Raw genomic sequence first — 23,147 nt, forward strand, 5'->3', positions numbered from 1 at the left:
GAACAGGATTCCGATGAGCTATCCGTCAGGAATACATTTGTATCAGGGAGATGTACAAGGACTTCAAGAGGACAATACAGAACTGCTGGGGAAATTCAGCAATGCTCCTCCACACCGTCCTCCCCATTTAAACAATTCCCAAAACTGTTTCTTCAAATAAAACAAAAGTGGACTGAAGAAACGATATTTCCCACCAACCAAAGCACAGGATGTTTGTAATGCAGGCTAGAAATCTAGTTGATACAGGCTTTGCCCAAATCCATTTCCCAATCCCTTCCAATAATGTTAAAGTGAGATCCTGTCAACTTGTTCAGGAAGAAACATGACCACTTTACTTCCTTTAACTATCAGCACTACAATGGTCTTCCCTGGGTATTTATCTCATTGTCATGTCTAAATTGACTGTTGAATTGTCCAGTATAATAATAGAGTTCACACCTCAAAATGATTCTTTGACGTGATGTACTTTGAGGTGTGTTTGCAGCGTGTGTACATACAGCAGTTCAAGAAGTCAGCTCACCACCAGGTTCTTAATGGCAAATGGCGATGGGCATAAAATGTTGGCCCAGTTAAAAAGTCCCCTTTGTCTCTAAAGAACAGGGCCCTGTCTTAATGCATGTAGCTTCCAGTAAGAGCAAGTACACCACACTCTGAGTCCAACTGACAAAACATGTAATAAATGTCTTTGCTTACATATTCTCCAAAAGCGAGGCACTTGTCCTTGTGTGTTGTTTCAATTTCTGCGCGCTCACCATCAACATCAACAAAACAAAGGAGATGGTCATTGACTTCAGGAAGTGGGGTGGAGGGTGGTGCTGAGGTGGAGATGGTTGAGAGCATCAAGTTCCTGGGGGTGACAATTACCAACAATATTCTGGTCCACCCACATTGACACTACAGACAAGAAACCATGGCAACACCTCTACTTCTTCAGGAGGCTAAGAAAATTCACCACGTCCATAACAACTCTTACATATTTTTATAGATGCACCATAGAAAGCATCCTATCTGGATGCATCACAGTGTGACATGGCAACTGCTCTTCCCAAGACTACAAGAGAGTCGTGAACACAGCCCAGTCCATCATACAAACCAGCCTTCCATCCATTGATTCCACCTATTCCTCCCACTGCACTGGGAAAGCAACCAACATAAAAAGGATCCCTCCCACCCCGGTTTTACTGTCTTCCATCCTCTTCTGTTGGGCAGAAGATATAAAAGTTTGAATATACATACTAAGAGATTCAAGAACGGCTTCTTCCCTACTGTTATCAGACTTCTGAATGGACCTCTTAAGTGTTAACGTTGATCTCTCTGCACCTTCTCAGCAGCTGCAACACTGTATCCTACACTCTGCTCTGTTACCCTGATGTAGTTGTATAGTATGATTTGTCTGTAAAGCATGAAAGGCAACACTTTCCACTGCACAGTACCACAATCCTAGCACAAACCAACGTCCACTATACATGGCAAATCCTTGACATCATGTCCACCTTTGGCAGTCCCTCATGGCCTTACTTGCACTCGAGGGAGGTCAGTGGTCTGTGGCGGATGCATTGTTCAATTTTGGAGCTGCAGAGACTGCCACAGGTGATGTTTGAGGAAGCGGGTGGGTGGGGCACTCTGGATTCTATGTGCTCTTTCTGCTGCTTGCACTTGGCCTCCACTTGCTGCGTTTTGGTGATACTCATACAGTCTTTGCAGATGCTTCTCCAGTTTGTGTGTTCTAGGGCAAGCTATTCCCACATGTCAGTGGGGATGTTGCATTTGTTTAGGGAGGCTTTAAGGATGACCTTGTAGTGTTTACTCTGCTGTCTGTAGCATGGAGTACAACATTTGTTTAGGGAGTCTTGTGGGGGGCATACAAACAATGTGGATGACCAGTGCCTGGTGATACTGGGGAATGTTGAACTGGGAGAGGCTGCTCACATTGGTATACCTATCCTGCCAGTGGATTTGCAAAGGCAGTGCTAGACTAACTCACCAGGGATTTGCTGTACATGGTATATGTTTTCGATGCATATAGAGGAATGGGGACTAGAGCAGTTCTGTAGACAATGAGCTTGGTGCTGGTTTGATGTCTTGGATTTCAAACACTCTCTTCTTCAGTCATCTGAAGGCTGCACTGATGCATTGGAGTCAAGATAAGAGGAGACCCTAAGGTATTTGAAATAATCTAAGTTGCCAGGGTCTTGCAGTGGGGTTTGATGGTTGGGGGTAATGTTGTTGGAAGGAGCAAGCTGGTAGGCAACTTCTGTTTTCACCATCCAAGGCCCCAGACATACCTTTCAAGTGAAGCAATGCTTTACTTGCACTTCTAGACTAGTCGACTGTATTTGTTGATCACAATATTTTCTCCTATACACTGGGGAGACAAAATGCAGCCTGGGTGACTACTTTGCAGGAAAACTATATTCTGTCTGTAAAAATGACCCTGAGCTCCCAGTTGCCTGGTGTTTCAACACACTGCCCATGTTGCCATGCCAATATTTGTGCTTCAGACCTTTTGCAGTACTCCAGCAAGGCTCAGAGCAAGCTGAAGGAACAACACCTCATCTTCTGCTTGGGCACCTGACAGCCATCAGAACTCAACATCAAGTTTAACAATTTCAGAGCATGAACACCTTTTTCCTTATCTATTACCTACCCCCACCATACCAGCTCCTGTCACAAAATGCATTGCTTTCAACAGAGCCAACCCATTCTCAGCTACTCATGGAGGATGTTATTACCTATCTAGCTTCTCTGATTCCCTGGCTGATGATCAACAATCCACTTGTCTCTCTCTCTGTCTCTCCCTCTGGCTCTCACTCTCGCCACCCACCTGCCCATGCCTGTGTCACCAGCTTAAGTACCACTATTTCCAGTTTTGCTTCTAGTTCTGAAGAAGCTGAGGAATGACCTTATAGAGGTTTATAAAATGATGAGGGGCATGGTTAGGATAGATAGACAAGGTCTTTTCCCTGAGGTGGGGGAGTACAGAACTAGAGGGCATAGGTTTAGGGTGTGAGGGGAAAGATATAAAAGAGACCTAAGGAGCAACTTTTTCACGCAGAGGGTGGTACTTGTATGGAATGAGCTGCCAAAGGAAGTGCTAAAGCTGGTACAATTGTAACATTTAAAAGGCATCTGGATGGGTACATGAATAGGAAGGGTTTGGGGGGATTTGGGCCAGGAGCTGGCAAGTGGAACTACATTACGTTGGGATATCTGGTCAGCATGGTCCAGTTGGACCGAAGGGTCTGTTTCTGTGCTGTGCATCTCCATGACTATGACAATAACTAAGACTTGAAACATTAGCATTGTTTTCTCTCCACAGATACTGCCAGACCTGCTGAGTTTCTCTAGCATTTTCTGAGGATTTTTTATTTTCTGGATGTTTAGTCTGAGGCCCACTGTCTCATATGCCTCAGTGAACGTGTCGAAGATGGTTTGTAGCTCAGGCTCTGAAGGAGTACACATGCAGGTGTCTGTATAGTGCAGCTTTATGACAGAAGTAGGCGTGGTCTTGGTTCTGGCTTGAAGGTGACGATTGAACAATTTTACACTCATTCTGTAAGTTAGCTCCACTATGGTGGAGAGTTTCATGGTGATGGGTGGAATGTTGCGGCAAAAACATGGAGAAGAACATTTGAGAAATACGTGACCACAGTTTACACTCATAGTGAGTCTGTGGTGGATCTGGTGATGGGATCACAGCTTGCAATTCATCATGAATCAGGCAGAGAATGGTATTGAATTGCTGCATCACTGAATTTGAGTAGTATATTCCACTATCCCTCAACGTTGACAGTCAAAGGACTTTGTGCGATCAAAGATGGCCATAGACAGAGGTACTTTTCTTGGATTTGTCACGCTCAGAAAATTATGTATATTGTGCATCTTGACAGCACACCTAGCTGTTCTGTATGTATTGTGGGATTCCAAATGACTGTCCAATTTTCAATGCAATGTTATTGTCTGACAATCTTTTGAGGCCTATAGGCTATCCTGTACATATACATCTTTAAACCCAACAAAGGGACACGTATAAGCATCCTTAACAAATGTGATTATAGCTTTAAAATGAACATAATGCTGAATGTTGGGTCTTAAATTCATGTCAGTTAGCCCTACAGTTCAGCTGTTCAGGAAGCTAAAAAAACTTGCTGGACTTGTGTCAGAGTTGGGTGATGTATACATGATATCGTTTGTCCTGAAAACTCACTGCATTTGTGAAGGAGCGTCCTGCTCAGGACACATAAGAGTAAAGTCCTTTTAGGCTCTACCTTGTCTATAACTGGTTCTATATAACATGACCTTGCCAAACGGTTCCGCAAATTTCTTCAACCTGTTTTGAGCATGTTTTCCATACACCTGGTGAAGAATAACCTTGCATGGTCAATGTTGTGGAGACTTTGAGACAAAGACCAAATGAGTATATCTGGGAATTTGGTTCAAAGTGGGAATTCAACTTTAAATCTCTTTCAGTTTAATTTCACAATAAAAGTCTGAGTCTGACCAAGAACTAACAACCTTTAAGTAACTTAAAATATCCGACTTAAACAGACAGCTGCTGATTGTGACAGTTATTTACCAATTATCTGAAATTGCGAGCCTGATTGATTTCTGTAATGGGAAGCTAAGCGAGAAATCTTTAAAGGAGTAGAAAGTGATTAATCACAAGAAAGGGATTTTTAAAGCACATGGTCAGTAAGGACTTGGTCAGGATGAGAGAGGCAATGCCTGAGTCAGACGGAGACCATATCTGGGAGCTTGATTCAGAGTAGGAATTTGGTGCAGGGAGGGAAAGAGGTGCTTTCAGGTTTGATGCAAGAAGTGTACGGAGTGAGGAAGTTGGTGAAAGGAGGGGAGACGTGTTTTTTTCTGCTACTCTTTTTTATTATGTTTGTTGATTGGTAGGAAACTTCTGCTGGAGACTGTCTTTAAATTATTGTAATTTTAAAAGGTATTGGACCATAAAACCAGCAGACATAGGAGTGGAAGTGAAGCCATTCAGCCCATCGAGTCCACTCCACTATTTAATCATGCTTGATGGGCATTTCAAGTCCACTTACCAACACTCTCCCTGTAGCCCTTAATTCCTAGTGAGATCAAGAATTTATCCATCTCTGCCTTGAAGACATTTAACGTCCTGGCCTTCACTCCGCTCCGTGGCAATGAAATTCATAGGCCCACTGCTCTCTGGTTGATGAAATGGCTCCACATTTCCATTCTAAACTGACTCCCTCTAATTCTAAGCCTAAGCCCAGGGGTCCTAGGCTCTCCGCCTAACGGAAACACCTTCCCAGTGTCCACCCTTTCTAAGCCATGCATTATCTTGTAAGTTTTTATTAGATCTCCCCTCAACCTTCTAAACTCTAATGAATACAATCCCAGCATCCTCAGCCGATTATCACATGTTAGGCCTACCATTCCAGGGATCATCCGTGTGAATCTCTGCTAGACACGCTCCAGTGCCAGTATGTCCTTCTGAGGTGTGGGGCCCAAAACTGGACACAGTGTTCTACATGGGGCCTAACTAGAGCTTTGTAAAAAGTCTCAGAGGCACATCACTGCTTTTTTATTCCTACACTCTTGAGATGAATGACAACATTACATTTACTTTCTTAACCACAGACTCTAACCTTTAGAGAATCCTGGACTAGCACTCCCAGATCCCTTTGTACTTTGGCTTTATGAATTTTCTCACCATTTAGAAAATAGTCCATGGTTGTATTCTTTTTTCCAAAGTGCAAGACCTCACATTTGCTCACATTGAATTTCATGAGCCATTTCCTGGACCATGCTTCTAAACTGTCTAAATCTTTCTGCAGCCTCCCCATCTCCTCAGTACTACCTGCCTGCCCACCTAACTTCACATAATCAACAAACTTCACCAGAATGCCCCCAGTCCCTTCATCCAGATCATTGATATAGAAAGTGAACAGCAGCGGCCCCAACACTGAACCTTGCGGGACACCACTTGTCACTGGCTGCCATTCTGAGAAAGAACCTTTTATCCCAACTGTCTGCCTTCTTTCAGACAGCCAATCTTCAATCCATACCAGTAGCTCACCTTGAATATTATGGGCCCTCACCTTACTCAGCAGCCTCCCGTGAGGCAGCTTATCAAAGGCCTTTTGGAAGTCTAGGTAGATAACATCCACTAGGTCTCCCTGGTCTAACCTAATTGTTACCTCTAACAAGAATTCTAACAGGTTTGTCAGGCACAACCTCCCATTACTAAATCCATGCTGACTTGTTCTAATCCAACCCTGCACATCCAAGAATTTAGAAATGTCATCCTTAACGATGGATTCTAGAATTTTACCAACAACCGAGGTTAGGCTAATTGGCCTATAATTTTCCATCTTTTGTCTTGATCCTTTCTTGAACAAGGGGACTACAGCAGCAATTTTCCAATCATTTGAGACTTTCCCTGACTCCAGTGACTTTTACAACCAATGCCTCCGCTATTTTGTCAGCCACCTCCCTCAGAACTCTAGGATGTAGCCCATTGGGGCCAGGAGATTTATTAATATTTAGCACTTTTCTAGCACTTTCTCTTTTGTAATGGCTACCATACTTAACGCTGCCGCCTGATTCTCCTTAATTGTTGGGATATTACTCATATCTTCCACTGTGAAGACTGATGCAAAGTATTTATTAAGTTCTTCAGCTATTTCCTTATCTCCCAGCACTAGTCTTCCTGCATGAATTTGGAGCGGCTCAAAGTCTACTTTTGCCTCTTGTTTGTTTCTTACGTATTGAAAGAATCTTTTACTATCATTTATAATATTACTGACAAGCATACCTTTATATTTGATATTCTCCTTCCTTATTCCTCTCTTTGTTATCCTCTGATAATTTTTGTAATCTTCCCAATCTTCTGATTTCCTAGTGCTCTTGGCCAATTTATAGATTCTCTCTTTTTCTATGATACACTTCCTGACTTCTTTGTCAACCATGGCTGTCTAATCCCTCCCTGGATAATCTTTCTTTTCTTTGGGATGAATCTCTGTACTGTGTCCTCAATTCCACCCAGAAACTCCTGCCATTGTTGCTTTACTGTCTTCTCCACTAGGCTCTGCCTCCAGTTGATTTTCGTCGGTTCCTCTCTCATGCCACGGTCATTACCTTTATTTAACTGTAACACCATTACATCCAATTTTGCCTTTGCTCTTTCAAACTGCAGACTGAACTCTATCATATTATGATCGCTACCTCCTAAGTGTTCCCCTACTTCAAGATCTTTTATAAAGTTTGGCTCATTACATAGCACTAAGTCCAGAATAGCATGTTCCCTTGTGGGCTCCATCACAAGCCATCCTAAAAGTATTCCATGAATTCAGTTTCTTTGGATTCACCAACAACATTATTCACCCAGTCCACTTGCATATTGAAGTCCCCCATGATCACTGTGACCTTATCTTTTAGACATGCCCTATCTATTTCCTGGTACATCTTGCGCATCTGGTCCTGACCACTGCTAGGTGATCTGTATATAACTCCCATTATGGCTTTTTTGCCTTTGTGGTTCCTCAACTCCACCCACACAGACTCCAAATCATCTGACTCTATGCCATCAGTACCATAGATTTACTTTCATTTTTAACTAAAAAGACAACCCAGCCCCCTCTGCCCACCTCCCTGTCTTTTCAATAAGTTGTAAATCCTTGGATGTTTAACTGCCAGTCCTGAAACCCCTGCAACCATGTCTCTGTGATGCCTACCACATCAGAATCATTCACGATGATTTGTGCCGTTAAATCATCTACTTCTGTTATGAATACTACTAGCATTCAGGTAAAGTGCCTTAATGCTAATTTTCTTATCCTCGTGATTTCCAATATCTCCATGAGTATGTCCTAAGTTATCCTTCCTTTTTGCTTCATTCCTAGTCTGCCTCAAAGTTAAACCCTGCACACATGCTAACCTGCTGCTTATCTTTCTACCTGACTCCATACTTCCTGTTGCTTTCCCTTTCCCTTCCCCCTGACTCAGAAGTTTAAAGTCCTAGTGACCACCCTATTTATCCTTTTCACCAGAACACTGGTTCCAGATCGGTTCAGGTGGACACCATCCCATCGGTGCAGATCCCTTTGGTTCCAAAACATGATGCCAATGTCCTATGAAATGGAATCCATCTTTCTCACACCAATCTCTTAGCCACACGATTATTTTTCTAATTTTCTTATCCCTATGCAAATTAGCATGTGGCTCGGGTAGAGATTATGACCTTCAAGGACCTGTTCTTCAATTTCCTTCTTCGTGCTTGATAATCCCCAAACAGGTCCTCCTTCCTAGCCTTGCCGAATTTGTTAGTGCCAACATGGACCACAACAACTGGATCTTCTCCTTCCCTCTCCTATATCCTTTCAAGCCAATCAGAAATGTCCTGCACCCTGACAACGGGAGGCAACACAATATGCGGGACTCTCAATATGGCTCACAAAGGATACTATCTGTCCCCCTAATTATAGAGTCCTCTATAACAACTACTTGTCTTTTTGCTCCCCGCTCTTGAATGGCCTTCTGCACCATGGTGCCATGGTCAGCTGGCTCATCCTGTCCACAGCCCTTTTCCTCATCCGTACAGGGACAAAAATCTCATACCCATTGGACAAGGTCAAGGGCAGAGGCTCCTCCACCGCTGAACTCAGAATCCTCCTACCTGCATCACTTACGTGCACTTTATTTCTCAAGGAATAGCTAAACTTGGATTTAACTGAGAAGTGCAACAGTCAGGGTCAATAAAGTAATAGAAAAATCCAAAACAGAATAAAGTCAATTTGGGTGAAGTAAAGTTAAGACAGGCCAGCACAGCTTAGTTATGTATGGCTTGAAATATATGAGTAATCATGGATCTTACTGGTGTCCGAGACAAGCACATCTGCAGCTGTTAGTTCCACTTTGGGCATAATTAATTTCAATAGTTCCACTTTGTTCAGAACTAGCTGTTCAGAACAGGTATCTCACATGCTGTTTTTTTTGTGTGTGTGACTACAAAAATCACACAATGCAATAATGTACCTTTCCAGATAGATGATGTCTGGTAAGTGTGATTAGAATCCCTTTAGATATTGGCATGTTTTGGTCAGTGATGGTTATGTTTCAGTCCAACAAACGTCATTTTAACAATTAATTTTTATAAGAGTTTGTGATTTCATGTCTTTTGGTCATGACAGCCAGTTTATAGAGTGCGGTCAGTGGACAGTGATCTGCTGAGATATGAATTACTTAGCATGAAATGCATGCCTGCAGAGGACCATACATGATGGGGTTGAGAGATACTTCTGCATTTTTTCAGGAAAGCCTAAGAATAGGAAGAAAGAAACTAACTTTTTTTTTCGAAATGCACCCAAAGCAGATGTAAACTGGGATTCTCCACCTCTGTTAGTTCAGGTTTACCTGATCAACTTCATCTCATATTACTGATGTGTACTATGGGAGCAGTGGATCAGGTGTGATGAAGAGTGTTTTTATTGTAATAGATATCAGCACTGGGCTTCACTAAATATTTTACACCACATTCCAATGAGCGGTGCAGTGTGAGTCACCAAAATAGAAACTATTGCAGTCGTTACTTATTGGGAACATTCAGCAATTAACTCTTGAACGACAATTCTTCCTGAATATAGGGAAAGAAATGAGTTATTCTTTTGTTTTCTCATTGTGTTCGCAGTCTTTAGTCACCTTTCAGGAAACATAGGCATAGCTGAGTTATGTAAGTCTCAGTTATATAATGGCTGAAATTAATTAAAACGCTAGACTGTGGGCTTTTGTGTTGCAGTGGTAAAGTCCCTATCTCTGGGTTCAAGTCATACCTACTCCAGATGTTTGTTGCAATGCATCTGAGCAGGTTGATCAGCAAATGTCTAATGGTTGGCTGTGCCATTTAGTTGTCATTTCTCTTTATTTTATCTGTCTTCTTTATGATTTTTGTCTTTGTTAATATATTTTCCCAGTTTAATTCCTCATCAGCTTTCCCTCTGGTTTAAGCAATCTGACATGTTCATAACACTGGTCTTAGGAGGTTTTAATTCCAAAGTGGGTGCCCGTTGAGGGAGAGGCTATAGGCACATCATCCAGACCCCTCAACTGCACAGTGCCCTTGGAGTTTCTGATGTTGACCATGTTGGACTGGAAGCAGCCGTCAGCATATGAGGAAAGTAGAAAATAGGGGAGTAGGAGATCACTGTTCAAGACGGGGAGGCGGGAGGGGTTAGTTGCTAGCATTTAGTTAAGTGATGGGGAGAGGTGGTGAGATAGCAGTGGTATTCCCGGTTCTGCAGGGAATGCAACAAAATAGCAATACCACTTTTTTTCAAAACCCCAGCTTTCCTAGGTATGCCTTGTCCTACTGACAAGATATACCAAGTAGGGGTAGTGGGAAAGTCGTGTCTTACGGTGAGGAAGTTCTCCATCCACAGTACAAGTTAAAGGCTGTTGCAGCAGCCTAAAGGAAACCTGGAACCCATAGCAGCAACAGAATGTTATATTGCATTCTGTAACCTTAGTCCAATACATTGCTCCTTCATCATTATGTGAGAGATTGCCAAAAACATGAACAAGCTTGGAATGAGCTTAGTGAAGCTAGAATACAGCACTCCCTGAATGTTCAGGATCAAAAGCAGATGAATGTAAATGGAGCTGATCCATCTGATAACCAATGGATCATAGCCAAGTCTTATTGCATTAAATGCTGTATGAACAAATAATTACTGCCCGACCATCAATCATCAATCATCGGTGAAGTAATAGAAAGCATCATCTGCAGTGTTATCCAATGGTACATACTTGGCAATAACAAGCTCCAAACTTTAATACAACCTCCAGACAGACAGAAATTCTCAATCCAATGAGGTAAGAGCAACTACCTTCAAAAGGTAGCATTCAACCAATTACTGTTCCATGAGGCTACGAAGAAACTGAGGTCAATGGAGGGTAAAGGAAAAGTCCCATGATTGGTCAAACTTGACACTTGGTGTCCATGGTTGTTGAAGGACAAGCATTATGGCACCAGTGTATCACTGCAGGAGTTTTTTTAAGATGGTGTTTTGGGCCATCAAGCTTCTGTTGCTTTGTAGTTAGTCTTCTCCCATAAAGTTAATCTCATTTACAATTTGAAAGCGTTCTCCTCTGTTCAGAACTTGCCTGATAATGAAGCAACTCATCCAGTGCACAGAAGAACCTTCTCACTGGCCTTCAAAGACATCATCACCACCAAAGCCCTCAACAACAATAGCACTGTGGAGGGTGCAGGTAGTCACCATTGATTGAAAGTTTGCCTGGACTAGCCGTATTATTAGAAGGCTACAAGAGAAAGGTTGGTGGCTGTGAACTATGTATCCAATGGGTCACCATCTGACCTGTCAAAGCCTCAAACCCATTTATAAAGTACATGTCAACTGTGTGTTGATGTTCTCCCCATTAATGTTAGCAACCGCAGCTGCAAGAACACTCAAAGCTCAAGAGTGTAGAGTGCAAACAGTTCATTTGATAGGATTATAGAACCTTAGAATGATTACAGAAGGAGGCCATTTGGCAAGAACTAGCCCTACCTGTCCTCCTTTTCTTCTTTGCACTGCAATTCTTTTGTTGCATGTACATTTCCAGTTTCTTTTAGAAAGCTATGAATCAATTTTCACCACTCGCTGTCTTATTTTGGCCAGCCAATTCTGTATTCAGAAAGCCAAATTTCCCCTGTATTCCCATACCTCCTAACTTTCTGAATGAGCCTTAGAGGGAGGATCATGAAATAAATAGTTAAAAATGATTAGACCGTGGCCACTACTCTGAGACACCTTTGCAACAATATTGTGGGACTGAGATGATTGATAGAACATAGAACAGAACAGCACAGTACAGGCACTTCAACGCATGATGCTGTGCCGAACATTTATATTAATCAAAGATCAACCTAACCTACACACCCCTCAATTTACTGCCATCTATGTGCTTGTACAGCAGTTGCTTAAATGTCCATAATATCTCTGACTCTACCACTACCACTGGCAGTGCATTCCACGCACCTACCACTCTCTGGAAACTTAACAAATGCCTTACTGAAATCCATATATACCACATCCACTGCTCGACCTTTATCAATTTGTCTCATCACATCTTCAAAGAACTCAATAAGGCTTGTGAGGCATGACCTGCCCCTCACAAAGCCATGCTAACTATCTTTCATCAAACTATGTTTTTCCAAATAGTCATAAATCCTATCTCTCAGAATCCTTTCCCGTATCTTGCTTACCACAGGTGTAAAACTGACTGGTCTGTAATTCCCAGGAATTTCCCTATTTCCTTTTTTGAACAGAGGAACAACATTCACCTCCCTCCATTCATCCGGTACTATTCCTGTGTAGAGTGAGGATGCAAAGATCATTGCCAGAGGCGCAGCAATCTCATTCCTCACTTCCTGTGGCAACCTTGGACATATCTGGTCCAGCCCTGGGGACTTATCTATCTTGATGCTTTCTAGAATTCCAATATATCCATTTTTTAAATATCAATCTGTTCAAGCCTATTAACCTAGTCCTATCTCACTATCAACAAGGTCCCTCTCTCTAGTGAATACTGAAGCAGAAAACTCATTTAGGGCCTCCCCTACCTCTTCAGACTCCAGGCACAAGTTCCCTCCATTATCCCTGATCAGCCCTACCCTCTCTGGTCATTCTTTTTTTCCTCAAGTAGGTGTAGAATGCATTTTGGTTTTCTGTAATCTTTTCCTCCAAGGCTTTTTCGTGCTCCCTCCTAGCTCTCCTCAGTCCATTTTTGAGTTCTTTCGTAGCTATCTTGTAATCCTCTAAAGCTGTGCCAGATTCTTGCTTCCTCAACCTTAAGTAAGCTTCCTTCTTTCTTTTGACAAGAAGCTCCTCTTCTCTTGTCATCCAAGGCTCCTTCATCTTATCATTCCTTACCTGTCTCAGTGGGACAAAGTTACCCAATACTCGCAACAAGTGCCTTAAATAGCCTCCACATTTCTATTGTACATTCCGGTAGAACAGTTGTTCCAATTTATACTCCACTGCTCCTGTCTAATAGCAGTATAATTGCCCCTCACCCATAAAGATCTTCCCATACAGTCTGTTCCTATCCCTCTCCATGGCTATGGTAAAGGTGAGGCAGTTGTGGTCACTGTTACTGAAATGCTCTCCCACCGAGAGATCTGACACCTGGCCTGGTTCATTGCCTAGCACCAAACCCAATATGACCTCTTCTCCAGTCAGCCTATCTACATATGGAATCAGGAATCCTTCCTGGACACACCTGACCAAATTGGCTCCATCCTGACCATCTGCACTAAGAAGGTTTCAATCAATATTGGGGAAGTTGAAGTCATTCATAACAACAACTCTGTTACTTCTGCACCTTTCCAAAATCTGCTTTTCAATTTGTTCTTCCATCAGTCCGCTGATATTTGGAGGGGTCTACAGAAAATACCCAATAAAGTGACTGCTCCTTTCTTATTACTGATTTCCATCCATACACAAAAATGATGACTAAACATAATAGGGTTTGTTTGCGGTGTTCTGGGGGGGGTGGGGTTCCATGTTCAAAGGCACCTAGTCTCTGAGTGCCATCGACTCCTATCTGGTTCTCATCCTCATGGCTCCCCTCAAACTCTATCCTGCCCTTATTTATGTTTCTCCAGCAATCTAATAATGAAATAAAAGCAGAATATTGCAGTGCTGAAAATCTGAAACAATCACAGAAATTGCTGGAGAAACTTACAGGGGGATATGATAGTCTAATGGTAATCTTGTTGAATCCAGAAACCCAGGTAATGTTCTGGGGTACTGGGTTTGAATCCCACTAGAGCTGAAGGTGGAAGTTGAATAAATTAAAAGTCTGGAATTAAGAGCCTAACGATGACCATGAGTTTAATTGTTGGAAAAACCTACCTGGTTCTCTAAAGTCCTTAGGGAAGGAAACTACCACACTTACCTGGTCTGACCCACATGTGACTACAGACCTGCAGCTATGTGGTTAGGGAGTTGTAAATGCTGGTCTAGCCAGCAATGTCCTTATCCAATAAATAAATGAAGAAGAAAACTCAGCAGGTCTGACAGCATCTGTGGAGAGCATACTGAATTAATATCTAGAGTCTAGTATGACACTTCTTCAAAAGAATCCCGGACGAGCCCTCGTTCCTTAACTTTGGCAAATAGGGTTATGGAGAATCTATAGGGATCTTATAAATATATTAAGGACAAAAGGGTAACTAGGGAGAGAATAGGGCCCCTCAAAGATCAGCAAGGCAGCCGACATGTGGAATCACAAGAGATGAGGGAGAAACTAAACATGTATTTTGCATCAGCATTTACTATGGAGAAGGAAATGAAAGATATCGAATGTGAGGGAATAGATGGTGACATCTTGAAAATGTCCATATTGCAGAGGAGGAAGTGCTGGATGTCTTAAAACACACTAATAATACGGCTAGTCCAGGCAAACTTTACTGCACAGAGCATTGAGTAAAGGAGTTGGGATGTCATGTTGTGGCTGTGCAAGACATTGGGGTTAGGCCACTTTTGGAATATTGTGTGCAATTCTAGTCCTCCCTCCTATTGGTAGGATGTTGTGAAACTTGAAAGGGTTCAGAAAAAGTTTACAAGCATGTTGCCAGGGTTGGAGGATCTGAGCAACCAGGAGAGGCTAAACAGGCTGGAGCTGTTTTCCCAGAGCGTCGGAGACTGAGAGTGACCTTATGGAGGTTTATGGAATTATGAGAGGCATGGGTAGGATAAATAGACAAAGTCTTTTCCCTGGGTTGGGGGAGTCCAGAACTAGAGAGCATAGGTTTAGGGTGAGAGAGGAAAAATTTCAAAGGGACCTAAGGGGCAACTTTTTGATGCAGTGGGTGGAATGAGCTGCCAGAAGAAGTGCTGGAAGCTGGTGCAATTATAACATTTAAAAGGCATCTGGATGGGTATATGAATAGGAAGGGTTTAGAGGGATATGGGCCAAGTGCTGGCAAATGGGACGAGATTAGGTTAGGATATGGATGAGTTGATCGAAGAGTCTAATTGCATGCAGTACATCTCTATAACTCTAAGTCATATTGGACTTAAAATGTTAACTCTGTTTGTGTCTCCATAGATGTTGCTAGATTTGCTGAATTTCTCCAGCATTCACTGTGCTTGTATCTAACAACGAACACCAATTAAGGTCCAGTGTATTACTGGGATCAGCCATGAGCTCCGAGTAATGGAGAGTTTCTCTGATTGGCCAGCAGCTCTTGGAGATATGACTTCCATCCTGCTGGCAGAAGTCTGACAATCCAAAGAGTTGGGAGCTCTGGTAACAGGGCACTGCCAAATAGGGATTTAATATCCTTAGGTCCCCTGACATTCCATACACATGAGTGGTGCCAGTATTGGTGACAGAGTTGATCTCTTCCTTCAACCTTATTAAACATCACTGATGTCCTCTGATTTCCTATATTGGGCCAGGTCCTTTCCCATGGATTAATGGTTCTAGACCATTAAATGGTTTACAGCAAAAATTCCACTTCTATCTGGGAGACGTCCCATGCCCACGTGCACAAGGCCAAATAAATGGTGCTGTGGTCCCAGCAGCACTGTCAGGTCACTGCTGGGACTGCACTCAGTAACCAATGGCAGTGGCAAATTAAGGTATTACTGAGGCCTGGCAGTGAGGGTGTTGGAGTGCTGGGATGAACAAGGCAAGGAGATTAGAGAGATGACGAGGGTTCATGGGGCCCCAATAGAAGGAACCCTCTCTTTTTCTCTCCCTCTCTTGCCTAGAAGTTACTGGCTTCACACTTCACATAGGCTTCACTGTCCAGTGGACACGTCCTATGCTGCACCACTATGTGGTGGGTGGGTAAATGGGTAGGCTCCAGGAATGGCATATAGGACATTATACCTTGACTTATTGTGCCACTTCCTGCCTGCCAAATCACTCCTGGAGACATGCCATCTGTGCTACTCTATCAAAACTTTTCATAATTTCATTTGATCCCCACTTAGCCTTCTCAGAGACCAAGCTTGTTCACTCCCTCCTGATAGGCACACCCCTACGTTTCTGGTATCTGCTTCGTAAATCTTTTTTTACTCCCTCACTGATGACTTTATATCATTTGTATGATATGAAATCCAGAACTGCACACAGTAGTCCACAAAGGAATATGTACTTAGTACATTCCCTTCATTAAGTAACTTAAACTAGAATTGAATCATATACAGTCTATACAGCCTGTTGTGCCCACACTGGTCATCAAACATCCATCTATTTAAATCTTATTTTCCAGCATGTGGTCCATAATGTTGTACTCTACAGTGTTTCATGTGTTCATCTAAACAGTTCTTAAATGTCGTGAGGGTTTCCCATGTCTACCACCCTTTCTGGCAGTAAATTCCAGGTACCCACAACCCTTGTGAAAAGAACATTTTCTTCAAATCCCCTCCAAAGCTTTTGCTTTTTACCTTAAAACTATTTCCCTGGTTATTGACCCCTTTACTTGGGGAAAATATTTCTTCCTATCTACCCTGTGTATACCCCTCAGAAATTTGTACACCTCAACCAGATTCCCCCTCAGCTTTCTCTGCTCCATGCGAAAACAATCCCAGTCTACATAGTATCATTTCATAGCTGATAAGCTCTAGCACAGGCAACATCCTGGTGAATCTCTTCTACACCTTCCCTAGGGTATCCAATCACATTCTATAGTGTAGCGATCAGAACTGCAAACACAGTACTCCAGCTGTGACCTAACTAACATTATGTACAGCTCAATCATAATTCCTTACTCTTGTACTCAATGCTTTCACTAATAAGGATAGGTATCCCATAGACAAAAACAGAAGTTGCTGGAAAAGCTCAGCAAGTCTGCCAGCATCTGTGAAGAGAAATCAAAGTTAACATTTCGGGTCCAGTGACCCTTTCTCAGAACAAGTATCCCATAGTCTTTCTCAACCACCTTTTCTGCCTATCCTGTTGCCTTCCAAAATCAATGGATATGCAGACAAGGATCAGTGATCTGTACTTCCTGGAGTCCTATCATTCAGTGTGTAACCCCTTGCCCTGCTAGTCTTCCTAAAATGCATCACCTCATGATTAAATTCCATTATTCAGCCCATCTGACCGTCCTGTGGTCAAAGGCATTCCTCCTTGCTATTTACCACACCATCAATTTTTGTGTCATCTGTGAACTTACCAATCGTACCACCTACAATAAATCTGTGACATTCATGTCTAGATCATTAATGTACAAAATAAACAGCAAGAGACCAGCACTAATTCCTTTTGTACACTAGTGAATACAGGTTTCCAGTCTTTTATCCAAGATGGCGCCAGAGTGTGATGACTCTTGTGAGCTCTTCTAAGCATATTATTCCCTCACATCTTTACAATGTACTAATTTTTAAAAATATCAATTGGAAGTCTGTCAGAATTATTCTGTAGCACTATATTCTGTTCTATTACTGTGATGTACTTATGTGAGGTATGATTTGTCTGATTAGCTTGCAAAACAATACTTTTCAATATCTCAGTAAAGGTTGACAATAATAAATCAAATCAAATCAAAAATCAAAAACACCTTTCGACCATCACTCTCTGCTTCTTGCCACTAAGCCAATTTTGAAACCAATTTCTCAAATTACCCTGGATCCCCTGGCTCTCAGCTTGTTAATAAGTCTGCCATGTTAAGACCTTGTCAAAAGTATAACTGAAGTCCACTGCTCTGCCCTCATCTAAACCCTTGTCATGGCCTTGAAAAATTCAATCAAATTTCTCAGACATGGTCTCCCCCTTACAAAGCCATACTGACTACCCTTGATTAATCCCTGCCTCTACAAGTGGAAATTGATTTTGTTCCTCAGAATATTTTTGCAATAGTTTCCTTATCACAGATATTAGATTCGCTGGCCTGTAGTTTCCTGGTTTATCTCTACCGCCCTTCTTAAATAATGGTAGCATATTGTGCTACCTTCCAGTCCTCTGGAACTCCTCCTGTGGCTAGAGAATATTTTAAAAATTAATGTCAGAGCCTCTGCAAACTCCTCTCTTGCCTCCACAGCAGTCTTGGATACATTTCATTTGGATCTTGGGATTTATCCATTTTCAAGCCTTCTGAAACCACTAATACCTCCACCCTTTCAATGCTAATTTGTTTTAGTGTATCACAGTACCCTTTCCTGATTTCTGAACCTATGTCATCCTTCCCTATTGTGAATAGAGCTACAAAGTTTTCATTTAAAACCTCAGCTATTTCTTCTGCTTCCACTCATAGATTATTACTTGGGTCCCTAATGAGCCCTACTTTTGCCTGGTTATCCTCTTGCACCTAATATTCTTATAAAAGGCCTTGGATTTCCATTAATGTTACCTACCAGTATTTATACATGCCCTCTCTGCACTCTCCTAATGTATTTTTAAACAACCCCTGGTTTTCTATACTAAAATATAGAATGCATGGCTAGTAAGTTTGCAGATGACACCAAAATTGGTGGCATAATAGACAGTGAGAAAATTTTTCTAAGATTACAAAAGGATCTTGATCAAATGAGTCAATGTGTTCAAAAATGGCAGATGGAGTTCAACCTGGATAAATGCGAGTTATTGCATTTCGGTACAACAGGGGTAGGACTTATACAATTAATGTGCCTTCGGTAGTGTTATAGAACAGAGTGACCTAGGGGTGCAAGTACTTAATCCTTTGACGTTTGCACCAGTTATAGACAGGATGGTTAAAAAGAAGTTTGGCATGTGTGCTTTCATTGCTCAATCCTTTGAGTATCGGAGTTGGGACATTATGCTGAGGTTGTACAGGGTTTGGTATGGCCTCTTCTGGAATACTGTGTCTAGTTCTGGTCGCCCAGTTACCAGAAGGATATTATCAAGCTGGAGAGGGTTCAGAAGAGATTTACCAGGATGTTGCTGGGTATGGAAGGTTTGAGTTATAAAGAAAGGCTGGATCCACTGGACCCTTTTCACTGGAGCGGAGGAGGTTGAGATGTAACCTGATAGAAATTTATAAAGTAATGAGAGGTACAGATAGAGTTGATGGTTGTTTTCCTAAGCTGGGGAATTTCAAGACTAGGGGGCACACTTTTAAGGTGAGAGGAGAGAGATTTAAAAAAGACGTAACAGGCAAGTTTTTTTTACACAGAGGGTGGTTCGTGTGTGGAATGAATATTCTGAGCAAGTGGTGGATGTGGGTACAAATTACAACATCTAAAAGACATTTGGACGGTTACATGAATAGGAAAGGTTTGGAGTGATATGGGCCAGCAGCGGGAAAGTGGGACTAGTTTAGTTTAGGACTATGTTCGGCATGGTCTGGTTGGACCGAAGTGTCTTTTTCCATGTTGTACAACTCTATGACTTCTAGGGCATTAACTGTTCTGAACCTTTGGGATCTACCATAAGCTTCCCTTTTTTTGTTGGATCCAAGTCAATCCAACCAAAACTCTCTCAACAAACACATTGACTTGGATCCCATTTACCTCCCCTGAGAAAAAGAACAGGAAATGACATCACCATAGGAAATGATGCCACCACAGGAAGTGACACCACCAACCCAAGGAAACCCAAACACAAAAATAGAAAGTGGGCTACACTATCAGTGCTTCATCCGGAGGCTCACTGGAGATGTTACCTAGTATGGTGACGAAATGTCTGAAAACAAACCTTCCAGCTCAGCGAGCAAATCTACATTGAGAACCTTCAAAGATCATCTCCCCTTACTACAGTAATTCACTCCCTTGCTCAATAATATGAGACCACCTCCTCATTCATAATTCCCTGCCCCTGTTTCACTTAAAGATTCAATCTTAAGCTGCCAGTCCTGACCTTCCCTCAACCATATCTTGGAGATAGCAATGACATCACATCCCCGCGTGTTAATCAATACTCCGAATTCATCTACCTTATTTGTAAGACTCCTTGCATTAAAATAAATGCCATCCAGCCTTGCTGTGCTCCCACGTGCCTTAATTACATTTGCACTGCCTTCAAGGCTGAGTTGGTTCTTCAACTACACTTGTCCGTGCACTCCACTGTACATCCACTCCACATTCCATCCACCTGCCAAATTTGTTTAAACCCCAGTTAATTGGGATGTTGTCCCAATGACAAAAAGAATATACTTCAAAAACAACAAAAATAAATAAATTAAGTGAATCTAGAATGAGAAAGGCAATAAATAAGACATTGGTGCAAAAATGACCTTTCTTCTTGTGGTACAGATCCTCTCCGTCATCTGAAGATTCAGTGCGGTATGTCAGAAGTTCTCTCTCATAAATTTCTTGATAGTTGTATGCTTTTTTAGATGATTTACTTTTTGATCTATCTCCTTTCTGTTTCTCCTTCTTCTTTTTTCTTTTTTCTTCATCACTGTCATCTGAACCTTTCTTGGATTTTTTCCCTTTATTCTTCTCCTTTCGAGGTTTATCCTCATGCTCATCATCTTCAACTGAACCTTTTGATTTAGACCTTTTGTTAGGCTCTTCTTTTGGAGATGCTTTCTTTTTCTTCCTTTTCTCCAGTACTACTTCTTCTTCCTCGTCATCTTCTATGTGCTCCTTTGATTTTTTCTTCTTGTCTTTCATGTTGGTGTCATTTTCAAATTTTCTTTCCTACCTTTTATCCTATGTGTCACATTCACACAACAAGTTGCTCTCTGCTCTCTCCTGCATAGCTGCAGGACTCTCATGAAAAATTACTGCTGTGCCAGAGACACGTGACTTGAAGAGAAAGCAGAGTGTAAAAAGAGCCCAGAAGCACAAACCTTATCATCAGGCTTCAGGTCTCTCTATAATTTATGTATTGGGATCATTTTACAGATGGAGGAATGTCTCAACTTTACTTGAGATCTCCCACCACTGCTGTAGACAATGACTGGGCTGCATTCAGAAAACTTGCATGTTATTACAGACTAAACATTATACTTAGAAGACATAATGTTAAGACTATAGGAACAAACTTTGTGCCAACTCTTGTTAGGGACTGGAGGAACTTATCATTGAAGTAGGGTACCTTTATTGCTTCACTCAATACTGCTTTTACTCGGCTTATCAACGTCTGCTACATTCCTGTATTATGGGTTTAAGGCAAATGATATAATCACTTTATTTGTAGCACTCCTGTCTTGATAATTCACCTTCCTGTCACATTGGAAATGACTTAATTCCCCCTTCTTGACGGTAATTAGTATGGCAGATTAAAACTGGTGAGCTGATTTACTGGCAAGAGGCTGCTCTGTACCTGCCCAGTACAACTTTATTTTCAGTGACTTCCATTTGACGCAAGTTATGGCGCAATGGTGCTGTGATGTAATTTGTGCTCAACTGGGGAGGAGGCCTGCCTGATGTCAACTCTGCTGCATGGCAGGTGGCTGTGTAGACAAAAGATGCCACAATAAGCTTACACTTTTGAAAAGATTCCACTGGGAGCCAGCAAAAACTGGAGTGATCTGCTGGGCCCTCACAAGGAATTTATGAGACCCACATGACATTTTTAGTCCCTCATCCAAGTGGCATTGACTATGTAATTTTCTTCACCCTCTCCCCCACCACTTCGCTATGCTGGAGACCATAAGCTTGAATTCAGCTCTCACCTCAAATCCCATCTTGTTCACCAATGTTTATGCCATCCCTCTAGCTTTGGATGGGAGATGGGTGTCCAATATCAAACTGATTGAGGCTCCACCCCATTCTCTTCTAGCTGATGCACTATTTGCTTTGTGCCCTCTTGCCCACCAAAGACCAATGCCAACTACAGTTAAAATCACCACAATTTGTTAATTTCCTCATAACAATAATTCAGACTAATACCATGCTTTAATATAGAGAAATGTCCCCATGTAGAGCAAAAGTTGAACGATACACAAGAAATGACTGCGGTCAAGGAAGTAAGTACTGTGATGTCTTTTGAAAATGCAAACTGTGTGAACAAAATGAGACTCAGTGTGGGAGGATGTTACTGAAGAAGCTGGGATAAGATGATGAAGGTTTTGTTTCTAATTTTTTTTTTTACGAAATGGGATGTTGACAAAGATCAAGACTTGGAAATCAATGAGCTGAGGAACCAGTGGATAATAGTTAGGAGTGAGCCTGATTGATGTGTAGGACTTAGTCCAGGATGAGAAGGAAGGTGTGACATTTCAGATGAGTTGGAAAAACATAAGATGGAGGGGCAACAAGAAAGTGTCATATTAGATAGCTCAGCCAGGAAACAACAAAATTATAGAAATTAATATCAGTGTTGATGGGATCAAGAAAGAATTTGGAGATGTTACTGAGATGGATAATGGGAATCTTGGTTGTTAGGAGATGAGAATAAACTTCAGGTAAGGATTGAACAGAACATGGACATTCCATAATGCCAGATTCAGACTAAACAGGGGCTAGGCAGGGAGATGGAATTGGAGACAAAGTGTAAAGTTTCTGGTGAGATGTTTTCTTGTTGCCAATATATTGGTCCAGAATGATCATGACCAGATCTGATGGGCAGAAATACAAAATGGCAAAGCTTATGGGAGTTGAGGTAGAGTGAGAGAGGAAATGAGACACAAAAGATATTCATCTTCATATTTCAGCCCACACCGCCACATTATGACCCGGCCTCTGCGAAGTTGAGTAAATCCTACATCCTCAACCTACATTGGAATTAACTCACTGCAATGTGTCCTAATTCAACCCATTCTCCGAGACTTAAAACTGTCAAATTTCTTGTTAATTCATATAACTGTTATCTTATTATCTACAAAATTTGTACTATTTATAATACATATGAACTGTTATTTAGTGTATGTATACAATAGTACTATGTACAGATTACAATGGGAACATTTGAGTACTTGGTTGTATGCTCTGCAGTCTTCAAATGACAAATGATAAGTTAATCTGGCTTTAAAGATTGCTTTAATTTATTTGTAGATCAGCTTTCAAATTCAGACAGGTTGAGTTACAGTACCCTTGGAACTTCTGCACCTTTTGGCTTGTAACTTTAGAATGCATTAGCTTTATGAATGAAATTGTTCATCTAAAGGCAACCTACTTGCTTGTCTCCCTGTGGGTGCATTATGTAAGTGTTATTATGCAACTACAAGTTGGCCCAAGTCTACAGTTATGTAGTCAAAACACACACCACAAACTGCAATGATGAGAGTGATGATTATGTGGTAC

General features: G+C 41.7%; 1 protein-coding gene across 1 annotated transcript in view; it reads right to left on the bottom strand.

The window, feature by feature from the left end:
* The window catches only part of LOC122562013 (lipoxygenase homology domain-containing protein 1-like), a 222,353-nt gene that overhangs the window by 131,540 nt on the left and 67,666 nt on the right, over positions 1–23,147 (bottom strand). The gene's annotated exons all lie outside the window — the stretch shown is intronic.

Source organism: Chiloscyllium plagiosum, chromosome 1 (assembly GCF_004010195.1).
Source record: "Chiloscyllium plagiosum isolate BGI_BamShark_2017 chromosome 1, ASM401019v2, whole genome shotgun sequence".
Lineage (NCBI taxonomy): Eukaryota > Metazoa > Chordata > Chondrichthyes > Orectolobiformes > Hemiscylliidae > Chiloscyllium > Chiloscyllium plagiosum.